This window comes from Humulus lupulus, chromosome 5 (assembly GCF_963169125.1).
Source record: "Humulus lupulus chromosome 5, drHumLupu1.1, whole genome shotgun sequence".
Lineage (NCBI taxonomy): Eukaryota > Viridiplantae > Streptophyta > Magnoliopsida > Rosales > Cannabaceae > Humulus > Humulus lupulus.
In genome coordinates, this window is record NC_084797.1 from 118807100 (window position 1) to 118827100 (window position 20001).

The following is a 20001-nucleotide window of genomic DNA, read 5'->3' on the forward strand; positions in this document are numbered from 1 at the left end:
CTCTCGCCGGATACCGGTATCCAACGGAACAAAAATTCGACCCTTGTACTTCAGTAGTCCCATCTCCGAAATAGAGAAGTCTTTAGCCACTCCGGCTAAGACACTCCCTTTGTGCTATCTCAACAGGGGATCCTCTCCCTATGCCTCCTTGATCCTCTCAAGGAGTGTAGACTGAAGAGTGATATTGGATAATTAACCAACCACCAACTCTATACCCGCTCTAGTCATCTCTTTAGCTAAACTATTTGATATCTGCCTCAAACTGAAAAACTATCCTGGGTCCTTCTGACTCTTCGCGTCAGCGACCACATTGGCCTTTCCAGGATGATATAGAATATCACCATTGTAATCCTTTACCAACTCCAGCCAACACATCTGGTGCATATTCAGATCCTTCTGAGTAAAGAAGTACTTCAAACTCTGATGGTCAGTGTATATTTCACACTTCTCGCTATATAAGTAGTGTCTCCAAACTTTAAGTGCAAATACCATCGTTGCTAATTGCAGATCATGTGTGGGATACCTCTGCTCATACTCCTTCAACTGTATCGACGCGTAGGCTATTACCTTTCTAGCTTACATCAGTACACACCCCAAACCCTGTCTAGAAGCATCACAATAGACTATAAACTTCTCATTGTCTGACGGCAGGCTCAATACTGGAAAGGTGATCAGTCACCGCTTCAGCTCCTTAAAACTATTCTCACACCTTTCTATCCATACATATTTAGTCTTCTTGCGTATCAATTTAGTCAATGGTATGGCTATTCTGGAGAATCCCTCAACGAATCGCCAGTAGTACCCTGCCAATCCCAAAAAGCTCCTAAGCTCTGGTACACTACTCGGCTTGGGCCAATCCCTCATTGCCTCAATCTTACTTGGGTCAACTAGAATCCCCTCGTTACTGACAATATGACTCAGAAATGTTACTTGTGGTAGCCAAAACTCACACTTGTTGAACTTAGCATATAACCTATGCTCCCTCAACTGCTGTAATACTAGACGTAGATGCTGCTCGTGCTCTGTCTCTGACTGAGAGTACACCAATATGTCATCAAGGAACACGATCACAAACTTGTCCAAGTATTCCTTGAAGACCCTGTTCATCAAATCCATAAAGGCTACTAGGGCGTTGGTTAATCCAAAGGGCATAACCAGGAATTCATAGTGTCCACACCGCCTGCAGAAAGCGATCTTTGGTATATCCTCCTCTTTAATCCTTAACTGTTGATAGCCTGATCGAAGGTCAATCTTAGAGAACACTGTCTTCCCCTATATCTGATCAAACAAGTTGTCGATCCTTGGTAGTGGGTACTTGTTCTTGATGGTCAACTTGTTCAATTCCCTGTAGTCAATACACATTCTTAAAGATCCATCATTCTTCTTGACGAACAACATTGGAGCTCCCTAGGGTAAAAACTCAGTCTAATGAATCCCAAGCCTAGTAACTCTTGCAACTAAATCTTCAGTTCCTTCAACTCTACTAGAGCCATTCTATAAGATGTCCTAGATACAGGCTTCGCCCCCAGTGCAAACTCTATGACAAACTCGATCTCCCGGTGTGGCGGCAACCCTGGAAAATCTACGGGGAACAAATCAAGAACCTCACATACCAGTCTGGTCTCCTCCAGTCCAACCAAAACTACTCTAGAAGTATGCACAATGTTTGCTAGGAATCCTATGTAACCCTCATGCATCAGGTCTCTAGCCTTCAGTGCTGAAATCATAGGTACTCGTGGTCCACTCACTGTCTCCACGAATACAAATGGTACCTCCCCTTCTGGTTCAAAAGTCACCATCCTACGCTTGCAATCAATCGTTACCCCATATTTTGATAACAAGTTCATCCCTATGACCATATTAAAATCATCCTTCGCTGACTCAATCAAATCCATGGACAACTCCCTACTATCTATCTCTACTGGCAGCGCTCTAACCCACCTCCTAGAGTCTACCTGTTCCCCAGTCGGCAACAAAGTCTGAAATCCCCTAGCACATAAATCACAAGGTCTACAAAGCTGATCTATCACTCAAGTAGAAACAAAGGAATGAGAAGCCCCTGAGTCAATCAATGTAGTAAAAGGAGAACCATCACTAGAAATCTGACCTGTCACGACTGAGGGTCTAGCCTCATCTTCAGTCTGGGTCAAGGTAAATACTTTGGCAGGAGTGAGACTATCACTCTGTTTCAGATCTTCTTTCCTAGACTGTGGGAAATCCTTCCTCAAATGACTGACACTCCCACAAGTAAAGCAAGCCCTGATCCTACACTCTCTCTGATGATGGCGTATGCACTGAGGACACACTAGGAAACTCCTCCAGTTGTCTCCCTGCCCTGACAACCACTGAAAGCACTCTGTGCCCTCCTATCCGACCCAGGAGGAACAAAAGTGTCTGGAGTCTTTCTCTTCTGCTCACTGGGGACACTACCTCAGCCTAATCCAGTAAAAGGAGGCACCTCCGAGCATCGCGCCTAGCAGCACCCTCTTTCCATATCTAATCCTCAACCCTCTCAGCTGTAAGGGCCTCGTCCACCACCTGTTCATAAGGGGTAGTCCCCGGATCCAAAGTTATCTTGACGTCATGGGAAGTCCGGCGTGAACTTCGCTAACCGATCAAACTTCAATGCATACTCAGTTACCATCATCCTGTTTTGAGTCACGTTCGTAAACTCATCCACCTTGCCGCTCGGACTACAACACTGTAATACTTTTCATTGAACATATTTCTGAACTCTTACCAGGTCATGACTGCTATATTTCTCCTCTGAGACACCGCATCCTACCAAATGCAGGCATCTTTTCTTAACATTTAGCTGGCGCAAGCTACTCTCACATTTCCTTTCACTCTCATGAAATCTAGGATGGAAGAGATCATGTTCATCCACTACTCTGCCCGCAGTGGGTCTATACCGCCCTCGAAGGTGGGAGGATGCTATTTTCTAAACCTCACATACAAAGGTTCCCACCTATTCTCCACTACAGGCTGGGCTGGCACTGGTGCCACAGCCTGTGGAACCTATAACCCACTGCCCTGACGAGGGGCCTGCTGTCTCAACTGTCGAAAGCTCTTCTTCAGTTCGGTGAAGTCTAGCTTCCATCTCGAAAAATAACTGTTGCCAATTCAGTGGAGCAGGTGGAGGGTCCTGACCCTGATTGTCATCCTCAGCCGAATCTAATTGACCACCGAGGCATTACTGTGATATGCCTGCAATCGATGACGCTGCAGATCAGGCATGATAACAACATCCAAAACCACCTCCTAATTCACATAAACCAATCACAATCAGCAAATTCACATAACACAAATAACATACAATAATCAAGGGGCCATGCCCTAGCATCATGCATATATCACCACATTCATCATGCTCTATTTATATATATTCATGCAAACAGGGCACTCAAGCAAGCAATTAAGCATATAATTCATTAATTACCAACAAACCATGAGTCGAGCTTGTCACTAGTAGTGAGCATACATGTTCGTTCTATCTCTAGGAACCATAAACCTTGGCACGCTCAGATACCAAGTTGTAACCCCCTACTTCCTCAGTGTCGTTACTAAGTGAGTTAAAAAAATGTGCCACTAGATCGCTAATCGAGGTTTTAGGTTAAAAGGGTGATTAAACTGAAACAAGACTCATTTAATAACATTATTAATCATAAAACCTGGATATTCACTGAAATGTTGGAAAAGTTACACAATTGGGACCCCAAAATACTGTTTAGGAAATACTTTACAACCCAAAAATACAAGTATGGTCAACCTAGGCTACAAAACAACCAATACATTACTTTTTCCCAAAATCACCCTAGTCGTGGCTGCCGGGCAGGCTGAACATGTACTCGTCGCTTCATGCTTTCCATACTCATGGTTGGTCGACCTTTCCCTTGCCCTTACCTGCAACATAGAGCACCCGTGAGCCGAAGCCCAGCAAGAAAACCCAACATAAAGCATATAATACATACATGAAAATTCACAGTATATAACAAAACAATAACCAAGTTAAGCACATAGCGGCCAACGTCGTCCCAGTCGCTATATCAAGCCTTGGGTTCACGGTCTTTACTGAGAGGGTGACTGCAGCACCCTAGGAGGGTTTCGCCCCAACGGCCTACGCTCTGCGTGCTCAACTCCGATCCCGGCCCATTGCCGTTACCAGCTCTTTGTCGTTCTTGGCCCATTAGCCATTCTCTGCCTTTGCCGTTCCCGGCCTTCGCCGTTAATTCACACACATGCGTCACATAGCATAACTTTGACATATATATAAACACATACTAAATAAAAAAAAATAGGGCTACGCCCCACAATTCAAACAATAGGGCGATGCCCTACAATACAAAATAATAGGGCCACGCCCTACTCTACGGGTACAACCATTTTCTTACCTTTAATCCGAGTGCTAGCAGTCAGGCAAGCAATCATGACTTCCAAGAATGATCCTTTCCTGAAACCCAGCGGTAACCTAGTCACACACCACAAGTAACGTTCTTGTTACTGCCTGATTTTATAATTGATCCCCGGAACCAATCTTGTGCTCTTGGGACCTCCCATTTCCCCACACGGGGTGGTGAAATCATCCCCCGATCCCCCGGACCTAAGCCCTAAAAACACAAATTTAAGGGCCCTGAAAATCGCCTAGCACCGCGGCTCAGCCATACAGGTGCCCTAGCAGCCAGCCAGGGCCCCCTGCCTTGGATCGTCCTAGCGCCGCAGTATGGAAGAATAGCACCGCGACACTCCTATGCGAACCTAGTTTTCTGGGTTTTTCCACCATTTCTCCTTGAGCCAAAACTCACCCAAGTCATGCCCCAATTGTAGCCAAGTCCCAAAGGGTCCAAAAACTCCCAATAACACCACATCCACAACATATATGCACTAAAACCCAATCCAAACTCACACCTAAACTCAATTTCAATCAATGGTTAAAGATTCTACAAAAATTCAAGCCAAACCAGAAACTTTTCAAAACTTGATGGAATCCTTACCTTTGGAACAAATTTTCGACCCTAGGCTTCCTCCAATGCCACTCCAAGCTTTAATACGCAAAGTCCCAAGCTCAAGTTTCCCAAAAAATCATATTAAAACCAAAATTCAGAAATAAAAAATCATATTCCTTAAGAACAACTTAAAAGACCTAAACCAAAGAAATGAAATCCTTACTGTTGACCCTCGATTTGGTCAACGACACGGAGTTAGATATAACGATAGAAATGAGATGAATTCTATCCAAAAAGATAAATGACACAAAGATTTATAATGGTTCGTCCCCAGGTGTTGGTAATGACCTACGTCCACTTAGTGTTCTTATTAATGTATGAAAACTTGTGATCCGTAAACTAGGGTCTATTGAGTTTCATAAGCTCAACAAAAGATACAAGGTATTGCGTAAAAACAATTATTCTCTCCCTCTCGATCCAAAGATCCCTCAAACTATCCTTTATAGGCTTATTTATAGGCTCAAGGAACTTCTTATGGGCCGGTAGGCCTTGATTACATTTAATACTAGCGTATCTCAAATGATAATGTAAATTACAATTATTACATAAATGCGAAATCACACATCAATAGAAAGTTTATGATATACTGCGACCAGCTTGATCGCCCATGAAATATGCCTTTTGCCGAGTGAATTCTCCTCTGGTCGATGGTCGACTAGAAACGTAACTGCTTAAATGGTCACGCACATCCCACGTGCGTACTGATCTTGCCACATCATCGAATGAATCTTTTTTGGGTAAACATTTGCCCCCCAAGTCTATTTTAATGCGACCAACATTTAATAAACTTATTCGACCAGCGATTTGTCTGACCCATCACATCTATCAGCGTCTTTTCAAAAAAGTAAGCCATCATGACCTTTACAGTTTCACAAAAATATTTTGACGAATAATACGATTTTCCACACATCGAAATCTTAACCCCATTATTACCTCTTTACCATATCCTTCTCTCTCCTCAAGAACTCAGAAAAAATTCTCTAGAAAAACCCAGAAAGCTTCGAGCAACATCCTTCATGACTTCTCTAAAAACTGCAATCCAAGTAATTTTTTGAACTCATATTCTCTGTTATACAATATAGAATAAATTCCGTAAGTTTTCTGGTTTGGGTTTTTCATCATCTTGAGAAAAAGTTTGGGTAATCGAGTTCGTATACAAAAACATGATAGACTAGGAATTTTAGGTAGTGAAAAAATTAGGTGAGAGAAATTATTGTGGGAAATAGGAATACTATTTTAGGGCCCAAAATCGAAGTAAAAATTTGATTTTACTGTTTTCGGAAAAACTGGGTTTTTCCCGCCTGTTTTTGGAGTCGAACTTTTTTTTTTAAAAAACTTTTCACTTCCACATTTTGATCCATTTTTCCAAACTGCTCGATTATTTTTAGTGTTTATGTTAGGATGCTGAGGGTTGTATAAAAGCTTAACTTTTATACACGAGCAACGTTATCCTTACATTTCTTCTTCTTCCATCTATTCGTCGTACATTCTCATTTTCCCTTTACTCTTCTCAGATATTTATGCACGATCCTTGAGGAGGTGAGAGGCCATTAGACGATGATCTTCTCGCACTGCTGTTCGAAGGTCAAGAGCAACTGTCATTACCTTTCTCTGACTTTTTGTCTTCACAACAAAATCTCACGACCAGCTCTCCAGACCGCCAGCCATACATGGGTCGTGTTAAACACATAGCTTGTAGGAAAAAGAAAACCACCCATTCTCCTTCTAACCAACTAGCTACCGACACTGAGGGTCTTTCAAATGATCCTTAACCTGTAAATGTTGCACCACCAGAAATTCAACTCAAAGCTTGGCCTTGCGACGGCCTTCGACCAGAAGTTGACTGGTACGTCTCGCCTCCTAGTGCCATATCGGATAGGACGGTGACAAGGTACCTCAAGAAGTACGATCTTCCTGGGGTTACCTTAATCAAAGCTACCTCTGACCAAAGGGAAAACATGCTTGGAGGCACCTTCAGCACCTGGTCAAGGTTTCACATTGAGGCAGGGGAAATCTTGCCGCTCCACGAATTTTTTCAAAGGGTGGCCAATTAATTGGATGTCGCCCCCTTCCAAATTACACCCAATGGATATAGAGTACTATTAGCACTCTATCTCCTTTACAACCATAAAAAGTGGCCTGTGCCTACACTGCATGAGATCAATTATCTTTTTGATCTCAAGTCTAACCCCAACAAAAACAACACAGGGTTTTTCCACTTCTGTCACCAAGAATCTACTCGCATATTCCTAAGTGACGTCACCTACAAATCCAACGTAGGAAAGTACTTCCAGGAGTACTTCTTACGATAGACCTAGTAACTGACAACCTGGCCTTCACACGAGGAGGTAAATTTCTCAATCGCTGGTCGTTTATTTTCTGTCATTTTTTTCCTTCACCATCCTTAGAACCTTGATGTTGTGTCTAGGTCCATGGTACCGACTAAACCCCACTCTAGAGATGGAGATGAGGTCCGCAACTCTAGAAAAAATGACAAATATTGAGAAAAGGGGCTGGTTACCGAGAACAATCTAAGGCTGGTCAGCCTTTTAGCACCTCAACAGGAAGTGAGGGAGTCCACTGCGGGGAGTGCTACTGGAGAGGAAATCCCCAAGCAACAGAAAGATGTGTCATCATCCCTGAGGTGACAAGCAACGGGAGTGACCATCCGGGAACCCTCCAACAACCCTCAGGCTGCTGTTGCCTCTGCCCAACATGGGAGGGGAAAGAAAAAACTTCCAGAGTACACCGACCCTATACTTGAGTCTTCTGATGAGAACGATATAGAGTTCTCACTCTTAGATAGCTTGCCTATCCCCTACAATTTATTTGATAAGGATGGCAATTTAAATTTAAGACCAATAATTGTATTCAGACTTCTTCGAGGCAGAGAGTGAGTGTAGCAGCAGTTCTATAAATAATATATCGATCAGTAATAATAGCTCATGTATATTACTTAGAATTTCCCTTTTCATTATTCCCTTGCGCTTTTTCTATATTGTCTGATTGTTTGTTTTTGTCTTGCAGTCATGCCTTCTGAGGAAGCCTTTGACATATACACTAACGCCGAAGCTCCTGCGAGCAAAAAGAGAGCGAGCAAGAGGCACCCAGGGGAGAGCAGCAGCGATCCCTCCAAGAAAAAAGCTTTAATAGAGGATCCTCCAGTGCCTCCCTCAGCGCCCACTCCATCCAGAAATATGACACCTCCTCCTCTTCCTCGCCATATCGTTCCTCTCAAGTAGGCGGGGAGACCCTCGGCCAATGACCTGCTGAGTGGTGCCTACATCGCCACTCATGAGAAGCTACAAAAGCTATCGAGGCATCACCGTAGCCAGGAAGCATTTTCGCATATCCCTCCGCTTCAGAACAACCAGATCATCAGCCATAGACTATTTGATGCCCTCAGTGTAAGTGTGTTTCTTCTTTTTTCCTTTAGTTGAGCAACATTTTTCCTAATTTCCCCTCACTGGTTTACTTTTTGTTTTCTGTTCCCAAGGTATCCTGACCATAGGCCACAACAGGCACTGTGCCGAGGAGGTCGAGGCTAGACATGTCGAGGAGATTAAGGCGGCTAAGGCTAGACTTGCCAAGGAGATTAAGGCGGTCAAGGCTAGACAGGCTGAGGAGATTAAGGTGGCTGAGGCTATAGTAGCCAGCCTGAGCGAGGAGTTAAGGAAGTGCCAAGAGTCAGTGGCCAAAGTTACTGCCGTTAAGGAGAAGTTTAAGGAGGCTTTAGAGATTAACTTCAAAGAAGCATCCAAGCTTCAAGATGACCTGGTGATCATCTGGAAGGAAACCGCCAAGCTGGAGGAGCGAGTTAAATTGCTCAAGGAAATCAACTCTCACAATCTGGAGAAGTTCAAAGGAGCGACCTTCAACTGCTTCTACTTGTTCTGGAAAAACAATCCAGAGGTGAACTTTGACTATCTTCCCGAGCAGGTAAAGCAAGCTGAACTGGCAAATTGTGTCGCGTGCCTAGAAGAGGAGAAGAAAGTTCAAGAATCTCCTAAAATCTCCCTGGCGACTGGCATTGAAGGCGTCGAAGAGGATGTGGGGATCATAGTCGACTAACAATTCCAGTCAGATCCTGCTGCTACTAAGTGATTAATATATTTATATTTATATATATATATTTTATTTTTGTAACTAGAACATACGAACTACATTTCGTAATGTTGAGAAAATTTTGCTGCTCAAGGCATTTTTCCCTTTTAATTTATTAATTTACATCCGAGCAGTAGCTGCTCGCGATGTAAAACATTTTGTTTTGATATTATAATATTTGCTATTTTTATAAAATATGTTCATATGACCGAACTTAGCATAGCACTTTGTTTTGATGTTACAAATTTTAAACTAACATTTTTTGTTGAAAAATACTCTAAGTACCATAGTATGCTTTCCATTATTTTGCTCGTGTGTTTACATATGCCTGTTGATATACTTTGCTTGCGTAGTATCTTATATGCCCCCCAAGTGATTGAGGAGCTTAGGGTTCTCGGTCACTTGCCATGACCAAGTCCTGTTCGAACATTACTGCTCGCGTACTCATAATAAAAAATGGTAATATAGCCAAACAACACATGTAATGAGCAAATACTTGTAATAAATACAAGAATTTGGCAAGAATAACTGGCTGCGCACTATTCTTTTTTTTTTCTCATAATAAATGGACAAAATCGCGTCTGTACGAGTGATCAAAAATTGATCTTACACTTGTAAGCAACCAATCATATAATTGACTAGCCCTTGTTCATAAACTTGTAAAAAGTAAAATTAATACAAGTCAGTTCGTTAAAAAGAACTGTTTATTGATAATGCCACAGGTGTTCTCCATTCCAATAGCGAGGAATGAGATCTCCGTTTGAGCGAGCAAGTTTACATGTGCCTAGTTGAAGAATTTCTTCAATCAGATACGGGCCTTCCCAGTTTGGTCTGAGCACTCTGGCAGCTTGGTCACGAGTGTTGAGAAAAACTCTTCTAAGTACTAAATCTCCCACGTTAAACTTTCTTTCACGTACTTTAGTGTTAAAATATCGAGCGACCTTTTGCTGGTAAGCTGCTACTCGAAGCTGAGCTTGCTCGCACCTTTCATCGACCAAGTCCAAGGACTCCATCAATAATTGATCATTAGTGCTTTGATCATATGTTAGCCTTCTATGTGATGGCGGGTTGAGCTTAACAAGAAACATGACTTCATACCCATATGCCAAGGAAAATGGAGTGTAGCCTATTGTTGTTCGATGGGATGTTCTATACGACCAAAGTACTTCTGGTAATTGCTCTGGCCATGCGGCTTTTGCTTCTTCGAGCCTTTTCATCAGTGTCTCCTTTAGAGTCTTATTGAAAGCCTCAACTTATCCATTTTCTTGCGGATGAGCTAGTGATGAATTTTTTTTTATAATCCCATGCCTCTCGTAGAAATCAGTGAAAAGGTCACTGTCAAATTGTGTGCCATTATCTGCGACAATTTTCTTTGGCAGCCCATATCGACACACGATGTTTTTGACAACAAAGTGAAAAACTTTCTTGGTCGTTATTGTTTCTAGTGGCTCAACTTCGGCCCACTCAGCTTTGGCCCACTTTGTAAAGTAATCAACAACAACTACTGCATATTTGACATTCCCTTTTCTTGTGGGTAATGACCCGATCAAATCAATCCCCCACACTACGAATGGCCACGGGCTTTGCATCTGTTTAAGCTCATTAGGGGCTGCCCGCGGTATCTTGGAGAATCTTTGGCACTTGTCACATTTTCGAACGAAATCCATAGAGTCCTCATTCATGGTAGGCCAGAAATACCCTTGCCTAAAGATCTTTTTCGACAAAATCTGCCCCCCAGCGTGATCTCTAAAGAAACCTTCGTGGACTTTTTGCATTAGTTCCTTGGATTTCTCCTTAGAAACACACTGAAACAAAGGCATTGAGTACCCTCTTCTATAGAAAATTCTGTCCACCAAAATAAATCGAGCCGATTGTCTTTGAAGCATCCTCGCCTTGTTTCTTTCAGCTGGTAGCAATCCCTGTTCGAGATATTCAACGACGGGCGTCATCCATGTGTCTATCGCTTGGATCATTAGTGAAGACTCTTTTGCTTGAATGCTCGGTGCCGACAAGCGTTCAACTGGCACTATGTTCAAAGTGTCAGTATCTTTCACTCTTGCTAACTTGGCCAAGGCATCAACATTTTAATTCTGATCGCGAGGCACTTATTGGAGTGTATACTTTTCAAACTGTGCCAATAAATCCTTTGCTTTGTTCTAATAAGCAACCATCTTGAGATCCCTAGCCTGATACTCTCCCTTAATTTGATTAACCACTAGCTGGGAATCCCTACAAATTTCTAGCGACTTTATATCACAATCTCTAGCTAGCCTTAATCCTGCGAGTAGGGCTTCGTACTCGGCTTCATTGTTGGACGCTATAAAGTTGAATCTGATTGCACAATGGAATCAATGTCCTTCAGGTGTGATTAAGATCAAACCTGCTCCTGCATTTTGCTCATTGGAAGATCCATCTATGGGCAACTTCCAGAAAGGAGTTTGATTTTTACTTTCCATTTCTTCCATCGGTTCGATAATTGGGATCCCGGTGAATTGTGCGACAAATTCTGCTAGAGCTTTTCCTTTCACAGCTACTTGTGGAGAATAAGAAATGTCGAACTGCCCAAGTTCGACTGCCCATTTTAACATCCAACCAGCGAGTTCTGGTTTCTGTAAGACTTGCCGTAAAGGCTGGTCGGTGAGCACCTTGATGGGGTGAGCTTGAAAGTAAGGTCGCAACTTCCTTGAGGCCAGAATCAAACAATAGGCTAACTTTTCAATTGGTGGATATCGCAATTCTGCTCCCACTAAACTCTTCCTCACATAATATATTGCTTTCTAAACGTTCTCTTCCTCTCTGATCAAAACAGCACTAGCAGCATACTCTATGACTGCCAAATAGATGAACAAAGTTTCTTTTTCAATTGGTTTGGACAAGATTGGTGGTTGTGACATGTGGGACTTTAACGCCTGAAAAGCCTGCTCGCACTCTTATGTCCATTCAAAGTTCTTTTTTCCCCTGAGTAGATTGAAAAATGGGACACACTTGTCCGTTGACTTGGATATGAATCTATTCATGGAGGCGATCCTCCCAGTTAGGCTTTAAACATCTTTAATCTTGGTAGGAGACTGCATCTTGATCTGGGCCTAAATTTTTTGCGGATTAGCTTCGATTTCTCGCGAGTTTACTAAGAATCCCAAAAATTTTCCTAATCCAATGCCAATGGAACACTTGAGAGGGTTTAGCTTCATCTGATATTTGTTCAAGATGTTGAAGCATTTTTGAAGGTCCTCAATGTATTCTTTAGATTTCTTTGACTTAACTAGCATGTCATCGACATATACTTCCATGCTAACGCCGATCAGCTCTTTGAACATATGGTTGACCAGTCGCTGGTAAGTCGCACCAGGGTATTTTAAACCGAAGGGCATTACTTTGTAACAGTAAAGTCCTGTATCTATTCAAAAGCTAGTGTGATCCTCATTAGGTGGATGCATACTAATTTGATTATACCCAAAGTATGCTCCCATAATGATAAAATTTCATGCCTTGATGTAGCAACGACCAGCTGGTCGATCCTTGGAAGTGGGAAACAATCCTTAGGGCAGACTTTATTAAGGTCTGTGAAATCCACGCACGTCCTCCTCTTGCCATTCGGCTTGGGAACCCACACGGGATTAGAGACCCAATATGGATAAAACACTACCCTGATGAATCCGTTTTCCTTCAGCTTCTCGACTTCATCTTATAGGGCCTTCTATCTGTCTTTGTCGAGAAACCTCCTTTTTTGTTGTACAGGTGGAAAGTTTTTGTCCATATTTAAGACATGGCTGATCACCATTTGGTCTATCCCAACCATGTCTTTATGCGAGCAGGCAAACACCTCCTAGTTCTCCTTAAATAATTCTACCGGTTTGTTTTTTGTTATTGTCTCTAAGTTTTTACAAACTTTCACAACCCTGGTCAGATCTGCTTCTTCTAGTTGGACCTCCTCGAGGTCCTCCATGGGTCCAACATTTTCTTCAAATTCCCTAAAGCAAGGATCTAAGTCTCTATCCTCACTTTGGGCAACACCCTATTTGGTGACCTGTTCACCTGATTGGGCTTGTACTTCATTTTCCATCAGCAACCTTTTCTCGGATTTTTCCCCGGATCTGCCTCTTTTTCCCTTGGTGATCGAGGAATTATAACATTCCTGCGCTTCTCGCTAATTTCCCAACACGCATCCCACTCTTGCGTCAGTTGGAAACTTCATGGCCAAGTGCCAGACATAGGTTACGACTCACAGGTCGACTAGAATAGGTCGTTCAATCACATGATTATATGCAGAAGGACAATCAACTACTATGAAAGTAGCGACTAGTCTCCTATTTGCAGGTGCAGCCCCTGTTGTGACTAGAAGCTTGATTGATCTGGTTGGTGCGAGCCCTTTGCCAGAAAAACCATAAATGGTTTGGTTGCATGGGTCCAAATCTTGCACTGATAATTTCATTCTCTCCATTGAAGATTTATACAGAATGTTGACTGAGCTTCCTGAATCCACTAACACCTGCTTAACCAACATATTGGCAATCCAGACATCCACGACCAAAGGATCTGAATGGGGGAATAAAAAATGCTGAGCATCATGCTCGGAGAAAGTTATTGATTCTTCCTTTGTTCGAGCCTTTTTGGGAGTTTCTCTTCTACATTTAGCATTTCAATATCTTGGTTGTGACGTAAGGTTCGGGCATATCTTTCCCTTGCCTTCCCACTATCTCCTGCTATGTGTGGTCCTCCCTAGATGGTCAACAATGTACCAACAACTAGAGCTGACTGTAAAGGGGTAGAGCGTTGGTGTACAAGTGCCTGCTTGTTGCCTCCTTGAGCCTCTTGCTAAGAACCTCTAGCTGCACGCACATTCCTCCTCAGGTGTCCTTGTCTAATAAGGAGCTCAATCTCATCCTTAAGTTGGTTGCATTCGTTGGTGTAATGGCCATAGTCATTATGAAAACGACAAAACATGGTAGTATCTATCTTGGATATGTCCTTCCTAATTGGGGCTTGTCGCCTAAAGGGAACAGTTGTGTGAGTGGTTTTGTACACTTCTGCTCTGCTATCGACTAGGGCCGTATAATTGGTGAACCTCAGCTCGTATCTATTTTTTTTTGGGCGCTTGTTATTAGATGTCATCAGCTTGTTGTTCGCCCCTTGTCCCCCATTCTTCCCATTATTTTTGTCGTTGCCATTTGTCTTCCCAGACTCATTGGCGGCTTTGGCGGGAGATTATTTTGGGCACTAGTCGTATGTGGGAGACTTCCCTTCATTGGCAATGGCCTCCTCGAGCTTGATGTACTTTTCTACTCGATCCAGAAATTCCTGAGTACTCTTGACTCCATTCTTTCGCAAATTGTTCCAAAGAGATGAGTGGCGTCGTACCCCAGCGGTAAGAGCCATCACCTTCCCTTCATCCCCAACTATCTTGGCCCCAGCTGCTGCTCACATGAATCGTTTCTCCTTCCTTCTGGCGTATTTTGACCAGCTGATTGGCCTTGATTGGATGCACCCGACTAGCATAGAACTGTCCATAAAACTCTTTTACGAACATTTCACAAGAGATGATATTGGCCGAGGGGAATTTTTAAAACCACTCCTGAGCCGGTTCGGATAGAGTTGCCAGGAAAATTTTGCATCGAGCGTCGTCTGACACCTTCTGGATGTCCATCTGTATCTCAAATTTTTAACGTGAGATACGAGATCTTCTAATCCAGTGAAGTTGGGCAAGACCAACATTTTGAATTTTCTTGGAGTCTCTGCCATTGTGATTCTTTGGACAAATGGAGTGCCATTTCTCCGATCAAATTCAATGTTAGATGTCCAGTTTCCAACTAGTTGCTGGACAACCTGATTTAAAGCATCGTGCTGGGCCTATATGACATCTGGTACTATTGGAGCAATCGGCGCTAGGGGAAAATACTCATATCTTCCTCCCTACACCTTTGCTCGCTCGCGCCTAGTCGATAAAAAATGTTGGGCTGTTTAGGTTGCCCCCCAACATTTTGGCTTACTGGTCAGTTCTCCCTTGGCGGAGGGTTCTGCTCTTTACCCCTCTCTTCTCGCTCCCGACCAGCATTCCTTCTTCCAGAATCCTCGTCATTATAGTCATGGCCATCTCTAAATTGTGACCGATGATGGTGCGACCTGCTGTTCGCACTATTTCCCTTTCTCCCTGCTGGAATGTCCTGATAGGTAGGTGGAGGCCTGCATTGGTTGGTAGGTCCCTGGGAATTCTTATGTCATGGGGGACCCCTGACTGCACAGCCTGATTCCATCTGCCTTCTACTCGTACAAGGACGTTGTCCTCTGCTCGTGGGGTTTTGTTCCTCAACTGTCTCGCATCTAGGGCTTCTAGGACGCTGCTCGGCCCTATTCAGCCTTTGCTACTGGGGAATATCTTGACCAGCATGAGAGGGTGGCTGCTGCTCAGGATCCTGGAATGGACTCTCCTGTTGAGCAGTATGGGGTTGTTCTGGCCTCTGAGGGTTTGCTGGCTGTGGCAGATTGTGGTAATGATGGGGATGATCTGATTGTGGATTTTGTTGCGAGTGAGTACTAGGTGGCTGATCCAGTTGGGAGGTAGGCACTGGCTGTCCCCGGGCCAACTGAATGGCTACCTCCTAGGAAGCGGTGGCATCCCTCTGCTAGCGGTCCATGTCATCCTGCCGCTCATTCAGCTCTTGGCGTTGCCTATCAATTTCCCTTTGTTGCAACACCACTGTTTCAACCACATTCTCTTTATTAGCCCTCAAATTTACTAATTCTTCTTGCCGCACAATCAGAGTCATTCTTAAAGTTTCAGCATCCATCTCGTCCTCTTCTAATTCCACTTGTGGATAATCCTCAACAACCCCTTGCGGAGGAGGTTGGGTTGGCACAGTACCAGAAGTTTGCCTAGTTTTCCTAGTTGTTTTCGTCATTTTTCTTCCTGGAGGTCTTGAGCTCAGCTTTCAATAAATGCACCAAAATGTTGACCCTCAATTTGATCAATGACATGGAGTTAGATAAAACGATAAAAATGAGATGAATTCAAGCCAAAAAGATAAATGACACAAAGATTTATAGTGGTTCGGCCCTAGGTGTTGGTAATGACCTACATCCACTTAGTGTTCTTATTAATGTATGAAAACGTGTGATCAGTAAACTAAGGTCTACTGAGTTTCACAAGCTCAACAAAAGATACAAGGTATTGCGCAAAAACAATAATTCTCTCCCTCTCGATCCATAGATCCCTCAAATGAGCCTTTTTAGTCTTATTTATAGGCTCGAGGATCTTCCTATGGGTCGGTGGGCCTTGATTACATTTAATACTAGCATATCTCAAATGATAATGGAAATTACAACTATTACATAAATGCGAGATCACATATCAATAGAAAGTATCTGATATACTGTGACTAGCTTGGTCGCCCATGAAATATGCCTTGAAGATTGATCTTCGATCTGGTTATCACCAGCTGAGGATCAAGGATGAGGATATACCGAAGACGTCCTTCCGTACGAGGTATGGGCATTGGTCATGTCGTTTGGTTTAACTAATGCCCCAACGTCATTCATGGACTTGATGAACATGGTTTTCAAGGACTTCCTAGACCAGTTTGTGACTGTCTTCATTGACGACATCTTGGTTTACTCCAGTTCAGAGGCAGAGCATGAACAACGTCTCTGACAGGTCTTGTAGAGAATGAGAGAGCATCGATTGTAAGCCAAGTTTAAGAAGTGTGAGTTTTGGCTACCAGAAGTGACATTCCTTTGACATATTGTTGGTGAAGATGGGATTAAGGTGGATTCAGCTAAGATTGAGGCAATGAGAGATTGGCTGAGGCCAAGGAATGTCTCATAGATTAGGAGCTTCCTTGGATTAGCGGGATATTACAGACGGTTGGTGGAAGGGTTCTCAAAGATTGCTGCACCAATGACAGGATTGACACGGAATAATCTGAAGCTCACCTGGTCAGATATGTGTGAGAATAGTTTCTAGGAATTGGAGTGATAGCTAATTACTGCTAGAGTGTTAAGTCTTCCTTCGAAGGAAGGGAAGTTTGAGGTATATTGTGATGCATCGAGGTTGGGCTTGGGATGCGTGTTGATGCAAAATGAGAAGGTTATTGCTTATGTGTCACGGCAGCTGAAGGAGCATGAGTAGCGGTACCCTACCCATCACCTAGAGTTGGCAGTAATGGTATTCGCACTGAAAGTTTGGCGACACTACCTGTATCGGGAAAAGTGCGAGATATACACTAATCATAAGAGTTTGAAGTACTTCTTCACCCAGAAGGACCTGAATATGAGGCAGAGGCCTTGGCTAGAGTTGGTAAAGGACTATGATTGTGATATCCTTTACCACCCTGGGAAAGCCAATGTAGTGGCAGACGCATTGAGCCGGAGGGGCCCGGGGACAGTTGTTTAGCTCAACACAGATATTGAGAGAGTTGGCAGAAGAGATGACTAGAGTGAGGATAGAGTTGGTTTTGGGCTGGTTTTCCAATAGTACCTTGCAGACTACCCTCCTGGAGAGGATAAGAGAAGGTGAGATGGATGATGCGCAGTTGTAGGAGGCTCGAGACGGTCCTAGTGAGCAAATTAGCGAAATAGTCACAACAGGGTTTAATACTTGGCTCAGGGGAGCCTAGGGGTATTTTTTTGAATTTAGAGAATATTTTGGGATTTATTAAGTATTGAATAAGTATTTGGTGGTAAATTGGACATGACGAGATTAATTGGTAGATATTAGGAATACTTGAGGAGTTAGCAGGAATTGGAGAAAAAGGACCCTTAGTGCAATTAGATGGTTAAACAAATTCAAGGGGGAATTTCGGTCACTGTGTTTGTTGCGGATATGATCAGTTAAGGGCCTAGAGGTACTTGAGAATTCACTAGAAACAATAAGAAGACCCCAAACTCACTATCTCTTTCTCCCTCTTCTCTTACATGATTTTTCTCCATATCTCTCTATTACTCTTGAAGAACTTTGAGGAATTGAGGCTTTGAAACCAGGGGAATTAGATGGGAATTGTGGAAGAAATTAAGCTGGATCTAACGAGAAGGGTGTTGGAGAGTTAAGCTGTAATTGAAGTAAGGTTTCAGACTTTTGAATATGAAGGTTCATCTTGTTCTTGCGCTAGGAATTTAGGATGTTATGATTGGAAATTGGATTGGGTTTTCGGGTAATGAATTGTTATTGAATTGGGGTGGTATCTTAAGTATTATTGTTGTGGTTTTGTGTTTAAACTGGGTGATTAAAAGTCCTAAACTCGTAGCTGAGTTTGGTCCTTGTTGGGAGGTTTGTTTAGTTTCAAGTGTTGAGGTTTTTAGTTGGAAAGAGGTGGAGAAACCCATAAATTATGGATTCGTAGGGGAGCACCGCAACCCACCTCTGGGGCACCGTGCCTTGCATGCCCAGATGCCCCTGGGTGACTCTTTTACTTTAAGGCTTGCCGCGACCTTAGGGGCAAGTCGCCGCCCGTTTCCCCCTGAAGCTTGAGGATTTAGTCTCTGACTTGGGGGCAGACCGTGACCCTTAGAGTCAAGTTGCGACCCGCCTAGGGGTTTTTTCCTTAAGATGGTTTCTAGAGTTGGTAAGGCTTGGGGGATCGAGCTTAAGTGCTCGGGACGATTTCTACTACTTTGTTAAGTAGAAATCAAGTCCCTGGAGGATAGTGTTCTCTCCTAAGTTTTTATTTGGATTGGAAATTGATTATTATACATTGGCCACTATGACAAGGATTATCGCCAAGGCTCGGGACTGAGGATTGTGCTCGGGACCGTTCTGTATCCTCCGCTCAGAACTCAAGGTAAGAAAACTGCACCCTTGTGTGGCTGTGTTGGGACTGAGATTCCCTATATTTGGATGTATGTGTTGTGTATCTGTGATATGGTTATGCGAGATATGAAATGATCGGCCTAAGAGAGCTGGGGAGGATACTTGCGCACAGGACGCGGCTCGACCATTGTGAGCTGGGGTCAACTAAATAAATAATGGACTCGGCCTTAGAGAGCTAGAGTCAGATGAGTAAACAGAGGGCTCGGGCTAAGGGCGTTGACCTTGAGTATTTGTTTGTTGATTAATATATATCCTTGAAAGAACATGCTTAATATGAATTATTTTGTGCTTATGATTTGTTAAGCTTTCGAATGGTGGTTTTATGTTTGATTGGATGTTATTACGGGCTGTGTATTTTCTGTTATAGTATTCTTGCTGGGCCATGGCTCATGGGTACTACGTGGTGCAGGTAATGGCAAGGGAAAGCTAGACCAACCATGAGTTGGAGAGCTCTGGGGGCGAGGTGTACATTGTTAGTTGCTCGTCCGCCACGGCCGAGGGAAAGTACAGGGACAGAGCCTAAAGTTTGTATTTTTCCATTAGAGTGGCCACTGGTTGTATATAACTTTTGAGAATCGTAAAGTGTTTCTTACACCCTGTTTTTGGGATCCCATATACCAAACATCTATTTTAATGAAAATTAATGGTTTATGATCAAAATATTTTAACCCTAACCCGATGGTTGACTTTAGAATCACATTTTTATTCAAATGACTTGATTAGCAAGTCCTGCACTATTCTAAATACACAATGTAACGGTCTTGGTTATCCAGGGCATTACAGTGATGGTGGCAAGCAATTCTGCTTCAATCCATTTGGTAAAGTAGTATACGACTACAACAACAAATTGGACTCCTCCTCTTCTCATGGGAAGATTTTTGATCAGGTCGATTCCCCATACAACGAAGGGCCAAAGGCTTTCCATTTGTGTTAATTCGTTAGGTTTCACCCGAGGTATCTTGGCGAACATCTGACACTTGTGGCATCTTCTGACATACTCCATCTAGTCTTCGTTCATCATTGGCCAAAAGTATCCCAGTCTTATGATTTCCTTGGATAGGCTCTGCCCCCAGCATGATCTCCACAAAACCCCTC